The sequence below is a fragment of the Saccopteryx bilineata genome, chromosome 6 (assembly GCF_036850765.1).
Source record: "Saccopteryx bilineata isolate mSacBil1 chromosome 6, mSacBil1_pri_phased_curated, whole genome shotgun sequence".
NCBI classification, from domain to species: Eukaryota; Metazoa; Chordata; class Mammalia; order Chiroptera; family Emballonuridae; genus Saccopteryx; species Saccopteryx bilineata.
In genome coordinates, this window is record NC_089495.1 from 203,294,107 (window position 1) to 203,308,506 (window position 14,400).

A 14,400-nucleotide genomic window follows, 5' to 3' on the forward strand; every position below is an offset into this window, starting at 1 on the left:
AGGGAGGCAGGGAGTTGCTCCGGCTCGCGGGACTCCCAGAATGACCGAAGAAAGAGTTTCTAAAAATAGGCAGCGGCGCGCGCGAAAGAGTGAGCGACCGCAGAGGAACAAGGAGCACCCCCCACGCACCCCCAGGAGCCGCCCGCCGCTCCCACTCACCCGCGCCGGGAGGTCTAGAGGAAGCAGCGCGGCGCGGAAGAAGGCGGCGTCGCCGCGCGTGCGGGGTTGGGAGGGACGAGGGAGGCGGACCCGGCCGCAGTGGGAGAGCCGAGCACACACGCGGGAGTCGCCCCAGCCGCCGCCACCCCTCAGCTTTCCCCAAACCTGTCCCCCCAACAGCGCCCACGCCAGCCGCGCGCCCAGCCGCACTGACAGCGGTCCTGGCCCCGCAGCCGCGAGTCCTTCCCTCGGCCGGTACCACTGAGGGGCGCGGGGGTGAGGGAGGTCCGGAGAGGCTTCCCTCAGCTTGGCCCCTCCTGCCGCTCCGGCCTGGGCCCCGGACTCTCCTTCTGCCCCGCCTCTGTCTCCAGGGAAGGATAAGGTGAAACAAACGCCAGGAGCCCGCAGGCCCGCCGGGATACAGCCCCGATCCCCAGGCGCATGGGCTCTTCCCACCCCCTCGCCTTGGCTGTGGAAAGGTCCAGAGCTTCAGCGGGCAGAGGAGGAAGGCGGGGCCGGGGCGGGGCCCACCAGGAGGCGGGACTGGGGAGGCGGGGCTAAGGGCAAGGAGAGAGACTCGCTCAAGGCCGTACAGTATAAAGCCGAGGGTGGGCGGGGCCTGGGGGAGTGACGAGCCCAGAGGACAGAAGAGCACGAGGCCAGCATGGAAGACAGTGGGTGCCTCGCACAGCCGGGAGCCGAGTCCGTGTTTGAAAGGAGGGCCTGTGGGTGGGGCTAAAGGGAGACCGGGCCCCGAGGAGGAGTCACAGGTGGACTCGGGAAGCTCGGGCGAGGCTGGGCTGAAGGGAAGCCCAGAAGGGAGGCAAGATTGAAACGGGACCGGAGAAAGGAGGACCCGGAAGGGCGGGGCCGAGAGACGGGGTCCAAACAAACCGCGGGGAGCGGTGCCGTAGGGATGCGGAGAAGATCTAGTAGGAAGAAGCACCGGGTGTTTTCAGTTTCAAAGAATCAGGTGCGTGCTCTGGGTGAGGATCGCCCCTCGCTGCCTGGGCTGGGACGGGGCGGAGAGGCCGCTGCGAGGGTGGGTCTAGGAGGAGGTGCCACCCCACCTAAAAAAAAAAAAAAAAAAAAAGAGGGTTAAATGAAGTACCTTTACCCTTCTGTGGTGCAGAAAATGTTTTATAATTTGTTTGGGTGGTGCTCCTCCCTTCTGAATATTTCTCTTGTCGGAAACTCTCGCCTAAATCAATGTTCCAGCCTCCACGGCAGGACGAAGCGGTCTTCCAAGAGCTGACGAGGATTGTTGCTCTCAGTCCTCAGCTACAGAATTCCCTGGAAGCTGGGAATTGTCCGAATTCTACATTAGTCACCCGACGTGTGATATCGTGGCTTTATTTTTCACATCGCTCCCCCCCCCCTCCATTTCGAACCTGAGAGCCCGAATTCCCAAGAGCCAGGCAAAGGTTGAATTGAACACTGGCTCTGACAGAACATAAGTTATAGCTCCATTTTGTTGTTTGTTGACCTCCATGTCTCGCTTCAAAAGGAAAAGAAACCAAATTAAAGAGATGACGACACTGAGACCAAAGCCAGGAACTTTCTTCTCCAAGCTCTTCTAACTTCTAGTTCCTTCTTAAGCCCCAGGTCTCTGCCTAAACATCACCTCCTAGAAGACGCTTTCCCTTTAACATCCCCACTGCAGATGTTCTCCGGTTTGCCTCTTGTTCATTTTCTTTATGGTATATCTTAATATTGTTATTTATTTTTCTGTGTGTTGTAGCTGCCTCCACATTGCTCACAACCTCCCATGCCATGAAGGCTGGCTTGATTTCCCAGGCTTCTTAGCAGGTGACAAGAGATCTGGCCAATAATAATGCAAGTGGAAGTTGCTTATTTACTTAACCAAAAAAGTTTTTTTTAAGAGACAGGCTCAGCTAGGATTTGTCAGCCTTTTACATTTACCTCTGTGCTCTGCATGGATTAGAGACATGAGGCACAGCGGCACAACAGCCATCTTGAAATCTGGAAAATAAATATTGACAAGAATGGTGCAGCAGAAGGACAGAAAGAACCTGAATTCCTCCACATTTCTTATGTGAGATAAAGCCGTATATTTTTGGCCCTGGCTGGTTGGCTCAGCGGTAGAGCGTCGGCCTAGCGTGCGGAGGACCCAGGTTTGATTCCCGGCCAGGGCACACAGGAGAAGCACCCATTTGCTTCTCCACCCCTCCGCCGGGCTTTCCTCCCGGTCGGGCGCATGCAGGAGTCTGTCTGACTGTCTCTCCCTGTTTCCAGCTTCAGAAAAAAAAAAGCCGTATATTTTTGTGCCACTGATACTTTTGATTTTTGCTTCTTGCTGCCAAGTGTTATTTCTGACTCATACAGCATAAAATCTGGCTCATTGTAATAACAAATATTAGCTATTGTTGTTTTGCCTATGTTACTGGTCATAATCATAACTACCCTATTCTGTGGTATCACCCTCAGTTTAGAAGTGGGGAAAGTCAAACTTCTTTCCAGAGTGGGTTATACTGTAGTTTCAATGAGGTGAGTGGCCATAATAACAGCCAACATTTATCAGCACTTGCTGCTATGTTCCTGGCACAGTTCTGAGTGTTTCACATGTATTGATTCACTTATTCCTTATAGCAACCCTGGAAGAAAGTGCTGTCATTGCCTGAGCAGTGGTGGTGCAGTGGATGAAGCGTAGACCCAGAAGGCTGAGATTCCCTGTTGAAACCTGGAGGTCACCGGCTTGAGCATGGGCTCAGGCTCTCTAGCTTGAGCACAGGGTTGCTGGCTTGAGCATGGGATCACTGATGTGATCCCAAGGTCGCTGACTTGAGCCCAAAAGTCACCGACTTGAGCCCAAGGTCGCTGGCTTGAGCAAGGGGTCACTGGCTTGCTTGAGCCCATCGGTCAAGGCACATATGAAAAGCAACTACTACTATGAGAAGCAACTACTACGAGCTGATGCTTCTCGCTCCTTGCCCCCCCATCCTATCTTCTCTCTAAAATCAATAAATAAAATCTTTTAAAAAAAACTAAAGTGATGCAACAAGTTGATGCTTCTCATCTCTCTCCCTTATCTCTCTCTCTTTCTCTCCCTTCCTCAAAATATAAATAGATAAAGTCCATAGATGTGCCCCAGGAGCTGCTGCAACATCAGCTGAGAGTTTACTGTTCTCGCCTTAAGATCACTCTGATTTTCAGGCACTTAGGGATTTCCCTTTTTTCCTTTTAAACTCAGCTACTTAAATAAAAGATATGTTGAAGACTTTTATCCAGCATTCTTGCCTAACCAGGCAGTGACATAGTGGATAAAGCATTGGAATGGGACACAGAGGACCCAGATTCAAAATTCTGAGGTCGCCAGCTTGAGTGCAGGCTCATCTGGCTTGAGCGTCAGGTTGCTGACTTGAGCGTGGGATCACAGACATGAATGACCCCATGGTCACTGGCTTGAAGCCCAAGGTCACTGGCTTGAGCAAGGGGTCCCTTGCTCTGCTATAGTGCGTCCCCCCCCCCCATCAAGGCATATATGAGATAGCAATCAATGAACAACTAAGGAGCTGCAACAAAAGATTGATGCTTCTCATCTCTCTCCTTTCCTGTCTCTCTGTCCCTATCCCTCTATCTCTCACACACACAAAAAAAGACTTTTACCCAGCATTTCTCTATACATGTGGCTGAAACAAAGGCCTGCTTTAACTCAGTAAACCACATTTGAAAGAGTTCTCTCTTTCAAATAATTGCATAAAGATTTCATGTTCAGGCCCTGGCCCATTGCCTCAGCGGTAGAGTGTGTGTGGAAGTCCCAGGTTTGATTCCCAGCCAGGGCACACAGGAGAAGCGCCCTCCTGCTTCTCTACCCTTCCCCCTCTCCTTCCTCTCTCTATCTCTCTATTCCCCTCCCGTAGCCAAGGCTCCATGGGAGCAAAGTTCGCTCGGGCGCTGAGGATGGCTCCATGGCCTCTGTCTGGGGCAGGCGCTAGAATGGCTCCAGTTGCAGTGGAGCAACACTCCAGATAGGCAGAGCAACGCCCGCTGGTGGACATGCCGGGTGGATCCCTGTAGGGCACAAGCAGGAGTCTGCTGCACCCCCTCCCTCCTCACTTCGGAGAAATAAAAAAAGTTCATGTTCACTTTTATTCTCTTGCTCTATTAAAAGCCTGATTTGACTCTCTTTTAAGGAAAAGCCCTCAACACTTACTCAGCTGTAGAGTTCCATCTCACGTGGGGGTTATGTCTTCACTTCAACACTATAAAGCAAAAATTAATTGTCAATATTGCTGTTGAAAATTTTGAGTCATTTGCCTTTTAATCAGCAGGCCCTGGATCTTTGAGGATGAACTTGGGACTCTCTTCCCATTTGGCTATAGTTCTCTTTCCCTGGTACCATGAGAGCCCAGGTCTAGTGAAAAAGGAAATGAGCCTGGAAATGCTGAGGTCGCCGTTTCAAAACCCTGGGCTTGCCTGGTCAAGGCACATATGGGAGTTGATGCTTTCTGCTCCTCCCCCCTTCTCTCTCTCTCTCCCCCCCCCCATAATGAATAAATTTTAAAAAATTTAAAAAAAGGAAATGAGGCTGATAGGGTAAATCTAAAATAATACATATTTTATCTAAAAATTGAACCTATGTGATTTCTAGTGTATCTATCATGGTATTTACATGCCTGCAATAAGATTTACATTTCTTTTTATGACTCAGATTGCCTTCCAAGGAGGGGGCTAGTTAACTGCAGGTGTGTGTTTGTTTTTTTATTTTATTTTATTTTATTTTATTGTATTTTTCTGAAGCTGGAAACGGGGAGAGACAGTCAGACAGACTCCCGCATGCGCCCGACCAGGATCCACCCGGCACGCCCACCAGGGGGCGTCGCTCTGCCGCGACCAGAGCCACTCTAGCGCCTGGAGCAGAGGCCAAGGAGCCATCCCCAGCACCTGGGCCATCTTTGCTCCAATGGAGCCTTGGCTGCGGGAGGGGAAGAGAGAGACAGAGAGGAAGGAGGAGGGGGTGGAGAAGCAAATGGGCGCTTCTCCTGTGTGCCCTGGCCGGGAATCGAACCCGGGTCCCCCGCACGCCAGGCCGACGCTCTACCACTGAGCCAACTGGCCAGGGCCTGTTTTTTTAATTTTTAATTTTATTTTATTTATTCATTTTAGAGAGGAGAGAGACAGAGACAGAGAGAGAGAAGGGGGGAGGAGCTGGAAGCATCAACTCTCATATGTGCCTTGACCAGGCAAGCCCAGGGTTTCGAGCCAGCGACCTCAGCATTTCCAGGTCGAGGCTTTATCCACTGTGCCACCACAGATCAGGCCCGCAGGTGTGTGTTTGGCTGAGTGCCCTGGGGAGGGGGTTGTTGGGAGTGCTTGTGCAGGAGAAGAGGGTGGGAAGAGTGGGCTTATTCAGCACAGGAGAAAGAAGAATCTGGACAGGGGCAGTGGAGGGGAGCCGAGTGGAAGGCTGAGAAGAGGACATGGAGTGAAGAGTGAGGGAGAGAAGCAAGCAGCCAGAGACAAGGCAGCACCGGTCTTCAGGGGCGACTCTGTGGCCGTGAGAAGCAGTGCCTTTTTCTGAGGGTTCTCTCTGTAAGTGGCATTGGAACTTGACTGATGCTCTAAACCTTAGAGCAAATCCCTTAGGCCCGGGGGCCCCACCCAGATGGCACTGCCAGTCCTGGAGATTTCTAGCCCCCGGAGGAACTCTTAGAAAATTTTGAGGTTTCTAGCAACCAGGACTCAACATAGGACCAGTTCTGAGCTTAGGGCACCAGACTTGAATGGGGCTGCCAGCCCCATCGGGTCCAGAAGTCCCCCAGAAGGGACCTCTTCTGAGGAAGGCACTTTGTGGGATCCCTGAGGCGTGAGCCTGGGGACCACACTTGCCTGGGTCTCAGAAAGTACAATTGGGAGCTAGCTATGTGGGGAAGCCGGATTCACAGTTCAGTCTGACACATTTACTGAGCAGTGAGTGAGGACAGATTAGAAGCCCAGGAGGCCACAGCGCATTGCATACTGGGGTGCCGCCAGAGCAGTTCCCCACTGGCTGCTGGCATTGCTCCATCCCTTCCGGTAGGTCCCAAAGTGCCTGAAATGGAGAGCGGCCCCATTTATCCTGGGACCTGTTTACACCTCACTGCATCCACCATTTCATTTCGTTCCATTCCAATAAATATTAAATAACGAAACACCGAGGTTCCTTCCATGTATTCCAGGCATTTCTTAGACCTCATTAGTTTCTAGACAGCTCCTGGGTGAGGGCGGGGATTGTGCAGTCTGAGGACTAGGCTTGTCAGAGAAGACAATTCTCTCTCTAGCCTCCTTCCGCTCGGCTTCCTTTCATACCTCACACCTGCGTTAAGACTCCACTGGCTATAAGGAGAAAACTATATATATATTTTTTTAAATGAGGTCTTCCCAGAGAAGGCAGAGATCATTGTTCGCTAGATAACTATTGGCGCTTCTGTTCTGCTGAAAAGAGGAAGCAAGGTAAGGGTTTTTTCTTTGACAAACATGTCTCACGTTCCCTAGTAAATGATGAGAAAATAAGAATCAAAACTTGACACCGGCTTTGTGAGCTACCTTTCGAAAAATGCATTCCAGGGTTTAATAAATATTTACGGCCCTGGCCAGTTGCTCAGTGGATAGAGTGTTAGCCCGGCATATGATGTCCCGGGTTCAATTCCCAGTCAGGGCACACAGGAGAAGCGATCATCTGCTTCTCTCCTTTCACTCTCCCCCTTCTCTTCCTTTTCCTCCCACAGCCAGGGGCTCAATTGGTATGAGTGTGGCCCCAGGCACTAAGGATAGCATAGTACTCAAGCATCAGCTCCAGATAGGGTTGCTGAGTGGATCCTGGTCAGGGCTCATGCAGGAATCTACCTTACTATCTCCCCTCCTCTCACCTTAAATAAATAAATAAATGTTTAATTCTCACAAAGTCATTGTCCAAAGGGACAGCACTTCAATAACTCAGGGCACAGTTGATGGGTCACCCCATAATGGCTGATCCAGCATAAATGAGCTGAGAATGGGAGAATAAATCAGCTTAAGGCAGTGTTTCAAGTCTGGCAGAGCAGTCGCCTCTTAAAAATAAAAGCCCAGCCTGACCAGGCAGTGGCACAGTGGATAGAGCATCAGACTGGGATGCAGAGGACCCAGGTTCGAGACCCCAAGGTTGCCAACTTGAGCGCGGGCTCATCTGGTTTGAGCAAAGCTCACCAGCTTGGACCCAAGGTCGCTGGCTTGAGCAAGGGGTTACTCGGTCTGCTGTAGTCCCATGGCCAAGGCACATATGAGAAAGCAATCATTGAACAACTAATATACCACAACAAAAAACTGATGATTGATGCTTCTCATCTCTCTCCGTTCCTGTCTGTCTGTCCCTATGTATCCCTCTCTCTGACTCTCTCTCTGTCTCTGTAAAAAAAATAATAATAAATTAAATTAAAAATAATAAAATTAAAAAAAAATAAAAGCCCAGACCCAATCCCAGACCAATTTCATGGGACTGTGTGAGGGTGGGGTCTGAGCACCTGTTTGCTCTAAAAGCTCCCTGGTGATCCCCCACCTGTCCTCTTGCTCCTGGATACAAAGAAGAGGATATGGCTTTTGGAATAAGACAGACTTGGATTCAAATCCTTCCACTTGTATGCTGTGCAAACCTGAGCTGCTTGTTTGACTTCTCTGAGCCTCGTGGCCTCATCTGTACATAGGAGGAGTCATACTCTGCCCCTCGCAGAATTGCTGTGATGATTCAGTGACAAGATCAGCCCTGTGCTCACACAGGGCATTGTGGACAGGGAGGGGTTCAGGACACCTTCATCCCCTCCTTTCTTCAGTCACTCTGCCACCACTCAGAGACTGACACAAAAGAAAGGGGCACCCATCAGCAAAACCTTGGGTCCCATAGGGCTTGGACAGTACAGGTTTGAGCTGATTATTTTGAGAGAGTAATAATGCCCATGAAATCAAATCCTTAATTCATTATCTGTTTTTAATTAGTATTTAATTATACTGCCTGACCTGCAGTGGCACAGTGTATAAAGCGTCGACCTGGGACGCTGAGTTCATGGGTTTGAAACCCTGGGCTTGCCTGGGCAAGGCACATATGGGAGTTGATGCTTCCTGCTCCTCCCCCTTCTCTCTCTCTCTCTCTCTCTCTCTCTCTCTCTCTCTCTCGCTTTCTCTCTCTCTCCTCTCTAAAATGAATAAATAAAATCCTTTTTAAAAAGTATTTAATTAGCCTGACCAGGTGGTGGCGCAGTGGATAGAGCGTCCGACTGGGATGCGGAAGGACCCAGGTTCAAGACCCCAAGGTCGCCAGCTCGAGTGCGGGCTCATCTGGCTTGAGCAAAGAGCTCACCAGCTTAGACCCAAGGTCGCTGGATCCAGCAGGGGGTTACTCGGTCTGCTGAAGGCCCGCGGTCAAGGCACATGTGAGAAAGCAATCAATGAACAACTAAGAAGTCGCAACGCGCAACGAGAAACTGATGATTGATGCTTCTCATCTCTCTCCGTTCCTGTCTGTCTGTCCCTGTCTATCTCTGCCTCTGTTAAAAAAAAAAAAAAAAAAAAAAAAAAAAAGTATTTAATTATAGCAGTCCTAATCAAGCCATTGCTTTTGTAAAAAAATAACATCATAAGTAAAGCACCAATCTTCTTTGCTCGCCTTTCTGGTCCACATTACCTTTCCCAAAATTGAATTTCGCAGGTGCTTTTCAGGCCTTTTAAAAATACACTTACAGCCTGACCAGGCAGTGGTACAGTGGACAGAGCGTCGGACTGGGATGCAGAGGACCCAGGTTCGAGACCCCGAGGTCGCCAGCTTGAGCACGGGCTCATCTGGTTTGAGCAAAAGCCCACCAGCTTGAACCCAAGGTCGCTGGCTCCAGCGTGGGCTTGCTCAGTCTGTTGAAGGCCTGCGGTCGGTCAAGGCGCATATGGGAGAGCAATCAATGAACAACTAAGGTGTTGCAATGCGCAACAAAAAACTAATGATTGATGCTTCTCATCTCTCTCCGTCCCTGTCTATCCCTCTCTCTGACTCACTGTCTCTGTAAAAAATAAATAAAAATTTTTTTAAAATACACTTGCAGCCTGACCAGGCGGTGGTGCAGTGGATAGCGCGTCAGACTGGGATGCGGAGGACCCAGGTTCGAGACCCCGAGGTCGCCAGTTTGAGCGTGGGCTCATCTGGTTTGAGCAAAGCTCACCAGCTTGGACCCAAGGTCGCTGGCTCGAGGAAGGGGTTACTTGGTCTGCTGAAGGCCCGTGGTCAAGGCACATATGAGAAAGCAATCAGTGAACAACTAAGGTGTGGCCACGAAAAACTGATAATTGATACTTCTCATCTCTCTCTGTTCCCATCTGTCTGTCCCTATGTATCCCTCTCTCTGACTCTCTCTCTGTCTCTGTTATAAATAAATAAATAAATAAATAAATAAATAAATATACACTTACACATTTTATAGAGACCTGTAGAAAATATGTAATGTTGTTGTGTGTAGTTTTAGTTCATAAGTGTGATTTTTACAGTGTCTATCAATATGAAACTTTTTTTCATGCAACAACAGGTTTGCAAGACTTATCTATGTTATTACATATAGCTAAGATCATTCCTTTTAGATCCTCTGTAATATTCCATTGTAAGGATAAATTATGTACTTACTTTCCTATTGGTTGACATTTAAATTCTTTCCAACTTCTTGCCTGACCAGGCGATGGTGCAGTGGATAGAGCATCAAACTGGGACGCGGAGCACTCAGGTTTGAAACAGCAAGTTTGCCAGTTTGAGTGTGGGCTCCTGTAGCTTGAGCAGGGCTCACCAGCTTGAGCCCAAGGTCACTGGCTTGAGCAGGGGGTTCCTCAGTCTGCTGGAGCCCCGGGTCAAGGCACATATGAGAAAGCAATCAATGAACAACTAAGGTGCCACAATGAAGAATTGATGCTTCTCATCTCTCCTTTCCTGTCTGTCTGTCCCTATCTATCCCTCTCTCTGACTCTCTCTGTTTCTGTCAATAAATAAATAATAAATAAATAAATTCTTTCCAACCTCTTAACATCACAAAGTTGCCAGGAAAATGCTTGCACCCACCTCCACACACTCGTGTATATTTTTCACCTTCAGAATTACAGCTCATTTGCTCTGCAGCAAACTGGGAGTCAATGGACTTTGGGCTGGTTGCCTAGCACCTCGGAGTCCTAGGCTCTTCATCCTGTGCTGGGTCTCTGCCCCCTTCTACCAAGACTCTGTCACCTTACTCACTCCACCTTCTTCATCTCTGGTTCCTTCTAATCCACCCTAGAGGCCAGCCCTGTTAAGGGCAGAGCCCACAGGGTGAGGCCCAGGAGGCCCAGGGATGGTGGGACAGGCAGTGGCATTGAGAATGGCCACTAGGGACAGCACAGCGTCATCCCGACCTGGAAGTGAACTCCCCACAGAACTCTCTCCTGATCACTCAAACACTCCTACCCAGGAAGTCTGCCTGGGCATGACGACTCCCCTCCCCCTTCCACAGCCCTCTCGCGATGCCACGTCCTACTACTGTTTCAGTACTTTGCACACTCAGTTTTAGCCTGTTATCTTCCTGCCTGTCTTGCCTTTGGCCTGTGAACTCTTCGATGGCTGAAAGTGCGTCCCTGAATCCTCAGTGGCCAAAGAGGACTCAGTTCAAGTAGTAGGCACAAATCAGTGTTTGCTGAATAAGTGATGCACTTGGGCTCGCAGTGTGATGGGCAACAGAGCAGCTCTGGCAGGTGGCCAGCATCAGGAGGTCCAATACATGTATCAATCAGAGGTCCTGAAGTCGGCAAAGTATAGTCTGCAACATCCAAAACAGCGAGGCGAGCCCGAGTCGGGTCCTAGGAGTGTTGGTGTCTCAATTACCTATCCCTATTTCACAAGCCACTCGAAATCGTAGGGCTTTAAACCAATGATTGTTTCTTACTATTCCAAAGAATGGTAGCAGGGCAGTTTACCATGGGATGTTTGCTGGGGTCACTTAGGCATTCAGCTGGGGGCTCACCTGTGCCTGGAACATTCAAGATGGCAGCCAGGGGCTGGAACGGCCAGGGACTGATTGGGCCTCACTCTTCAGCAGGTTAGTTGGACTTCTTTCTCAGTGGCTCAGGGCTTCAAATGAGCAGAAAATCCAAGATTTCTTTAAAAAAAGAAACTTCAAGGTTTCTTAAAGGCGAGGCCCGGAATTAACATAGCAGCAGGTCAAAGCCAAGTCCAAGGCCAGGCCAGACTCCAGGGAGGAGAAACAGCACCACCTGCTGACAGGAAGAGCAGCATGCATGTCCAGGGTTGGGAGGCATGGCTGGTCACCATCTCCGGAGGCACCCTCCCACAGGAAAGAAAATCTGGGCTCTCTTCTGCCAAGTGCCAGCCTTTATGGTTACCTCTATCTAGCTGTTAGGTGGGGGACTGATGGGGCAGAACAGGTGGTTGGTGATACTTGTGGGAGAGTTCCAGCACTTGTAGGGAGAGGTGCAGAGTGGCCGGGAACTGCCAAGGTTTTCAAAAGAGGGAGCTGATGAAGGGAACACAGAGGCGAGGAAATGATGGGAATGTCAATGCTGAGGTTCAGGGCTGAGCCCCTGGCTGGGGAAGTGGCCAAAGCTCCCCTCAAAATATGTCAAACAGGCCCTGGCCAGTTGGCTCAGTGGTAGAGCGTCGGCCCGGCGTGTGGAAGTCCTGGGTTTGATTCTCGGCCAGGGCACACAGAAGTGTCTATCTGCTTCTCCACCCTTCCCTCTTTCCTTCCTCTCTGTTTCTCTCTTCCCCTCCCACAGCCAAGGCTCCATTGGAGCAAAGTTGGCCCAGGAGCTGAAGACGGCTCCATGGCCACTGCCTCCGGTGCTAGAATGGCTCCAGCCACAACAGAGCAACACCCCAGATGGGTATAGCATCACCCCCTGGTGGGCATGCGGGGTGAATCCCAGTCTGGCACATGTGGGAGTCTGTCTGCCTCTCCCTGCTTCTCACTTCGGAAGAACACAAAAATACACACACACAAAAAAAGTCACAGAGGTGAGCCAGTGATCGTCACATCAGGATGAACATCTGTAATCTGATTTCAGTGGGGAAAAGGGAGAAGGAGCTCCCGTTTCCAACATCCAGAGATTGCTCTTGTCCTCCTACTCCATGGAATTACTCCTGAGCCCCATTCTTTCCATTTGGACAAGATAATTCCTTGAGTTTCAATTGCCTCAAGTCATAAAATAAGGATAGCTGTCTAGTCCTTTCTGCTATTAAATATTTGAGTAGCGGTTTGTTCATTTTTCTTACTCTCTGCAACAGAGATTAATTGCTATTTTACATTACACTCAGCTTCTATTAGTTTAGGGTTTACTTCCTCAGCGATGCCACTGGTATTGAGCTTGAATAAAACATTTTAACCTAGACAAGCTCATTAAATTCCTGAAGGTGAGTGGACAAAAGAGAGGGAGAACTAGCCCTAGTTTTGCAGTTTTGAGAGTAGCAATTTAAAACCATCAGGAAAATGTCAAGCAGGGTGGGGGCCAAGGCACACTAGATGACGAAGGATAGAAGGCCCTGGAGGGACAGTCCTGTTGAGTTCTGTTGGGCCTCAGGCCACTAAAGCTAAGCCTTTTCCAGAGCCAGTCCGCCTCTAAGCTGGCTTCTGACACCCGCAAAAGTGCTCACAGCTTCGGCCCCCAACAGCTCATCCTGACCCACACAGAATTCTATTTCTCAATTTGTTCCCCATCATCCTACCTTCTGACCATTGAATCATGTTTTTTAGGGTCTGATTTTACGCCTTGGACCTGACACTCAGCCCTGCTGAGAGCAGTGTTTCCTCATCTATAAACAGGAGACGTTATGATTATTATCCTGTTCACCATCATTATTATTGTAAATATGCTATCCCTGGCCCTGGCCAGTTGGCTCAGCGGTAGAGCGTCGGCCTGGCATGTGGGGGACCCGGGTTCGATTCCCGGCCAGGGCACATAGGAGAAGCGCCCATTTGCTTCTCCACCCCCCACCCCCTCCTTCCTCCCTGTCTCTCTCTTCCCCTCCCGCAGCCGAGGCTCCATTGGAGCAAAGATGGCCCGGGCGCTGGGGATGGCTCCTTGGCCTCTGCCCCAGGCGCTAGAGTGGCTCTGGTCGCAACACAGCGCCCCCCCCCCCGGAGGGGCAGAGCATCGCCTCCTGGTGGGCAGAGGTCGGGCGCAGGCGGGAGTCTGTCTCACTGTCTCTCCCCGTTTCTAGCTTCAGAAAAATACAAAAAAAAAAAAAAAATGCTATCCCTGACCCAAGCATTGGCCCCTGCTTTTCGATTTTCCCCATCATCTGGGGCACACCTCATCTGTGACTGTGGCACCCTGTACTGAGACCCTCTTTAGCCCAGAAGCCAACTGCCCCACCCCTCTCTGACCCCAGACCTCTCTGACCCCAGACCCTGCCCCTATTGGTTCTATTCCTCCCCGCCCCTCCCCTACAGGGCATACGGTACATACCTGTGTCCACCAAATGCTGTTTAGGGTTAAAAAGTCTAATAACTTTTTTTCTTTTTTAGTGAGAGATTGAGGAGGGAAGAGAGAGAAGGAGGAGGGAGGGAGAGAGGGAGAGAGACAGAGAGACAGAGATGGAGACAGGAGGGGAGAGAGAGAAACATCAACTTGCAGTTGCAGCACTTTTAGTTGTTCATTGATTGCTTCTCACATGTGCCTTGATGGGGGGGGACTCCAGTTGAGCCAGTGACCCCTTGCTCAAGCCAGCAACCTTGGGATTATGTCGATGATCCCACACTCAAGCCGGCGACCCTGCACTCATGCTGCTGAGCCTGTGTTCAAGCCAGCGACCTTGGGGTTTTGAACCTGGGACCTCAGGGTCCCAGATCGATGCTCTACCCACTGGGCCACCACCGGTCAGGTCCAATCTTTTTCTCTCTCCTCCCCTCTGGCTAGCTTCCTCTGCTCCTATTGCCACAACATGTCCACAAGTCACTTCAATGTCTCTGGCTTTCCTCAGAAGCAGCGCTTGAGACAAGGATTCAAGCGCACATAGCTCATTTGGGAAAGGTCCCCAGAAAAGTTGGCCGGAGAGTGGGGAAGTGAAACCGGGAAAGGAAAGGAGCATGAGGCCCAGTCAGCCCTGTGCGAGGGGAGCGTGAGGCTCCCAGACAACTCTGGAGATGGTGGAATGTGGGCTGCGTTACCTCACCCCAGGGACTGGGAGCCGGGTGTTGAGCCCCCACTGCCACCAGCCATCGGTGGAGGGCTGCTCTCCGGGCGTTAGCCCGCTGG

The 14,400-nt window shown here is 50.5% G+C and overlaps 1 protein-coding gene across 4 annotated transcripts in view; it reads right to left on the minus strand.

The window, feature by feature from the left end:
• The window catches only part of RALY (RALY heterogeneous nuclear ribonucleoprotein), an 85,477-nt gene extending 84,875 nt beyond the window's left edge, over positions 1-602 (minus strand). For 2 of the 4 annotated variants that reach the window (XM_066236343.1, XM_066236341.1), the window contains exon 1: positions 160-601. The gene's annotated coding sequence lies outside the window, so the exon portion shown is untranslated. Of the gene's footprint in view, positions 1-159 lie in introns of all 4 variants that reach the window. The other 2 variants (XM_066236342.1, XM_066236344.1) reach the window with 2 other exon arrangements.
• Between the last annotated feature and the right edge of the window lie 13,798 nt (positions 603-14,400).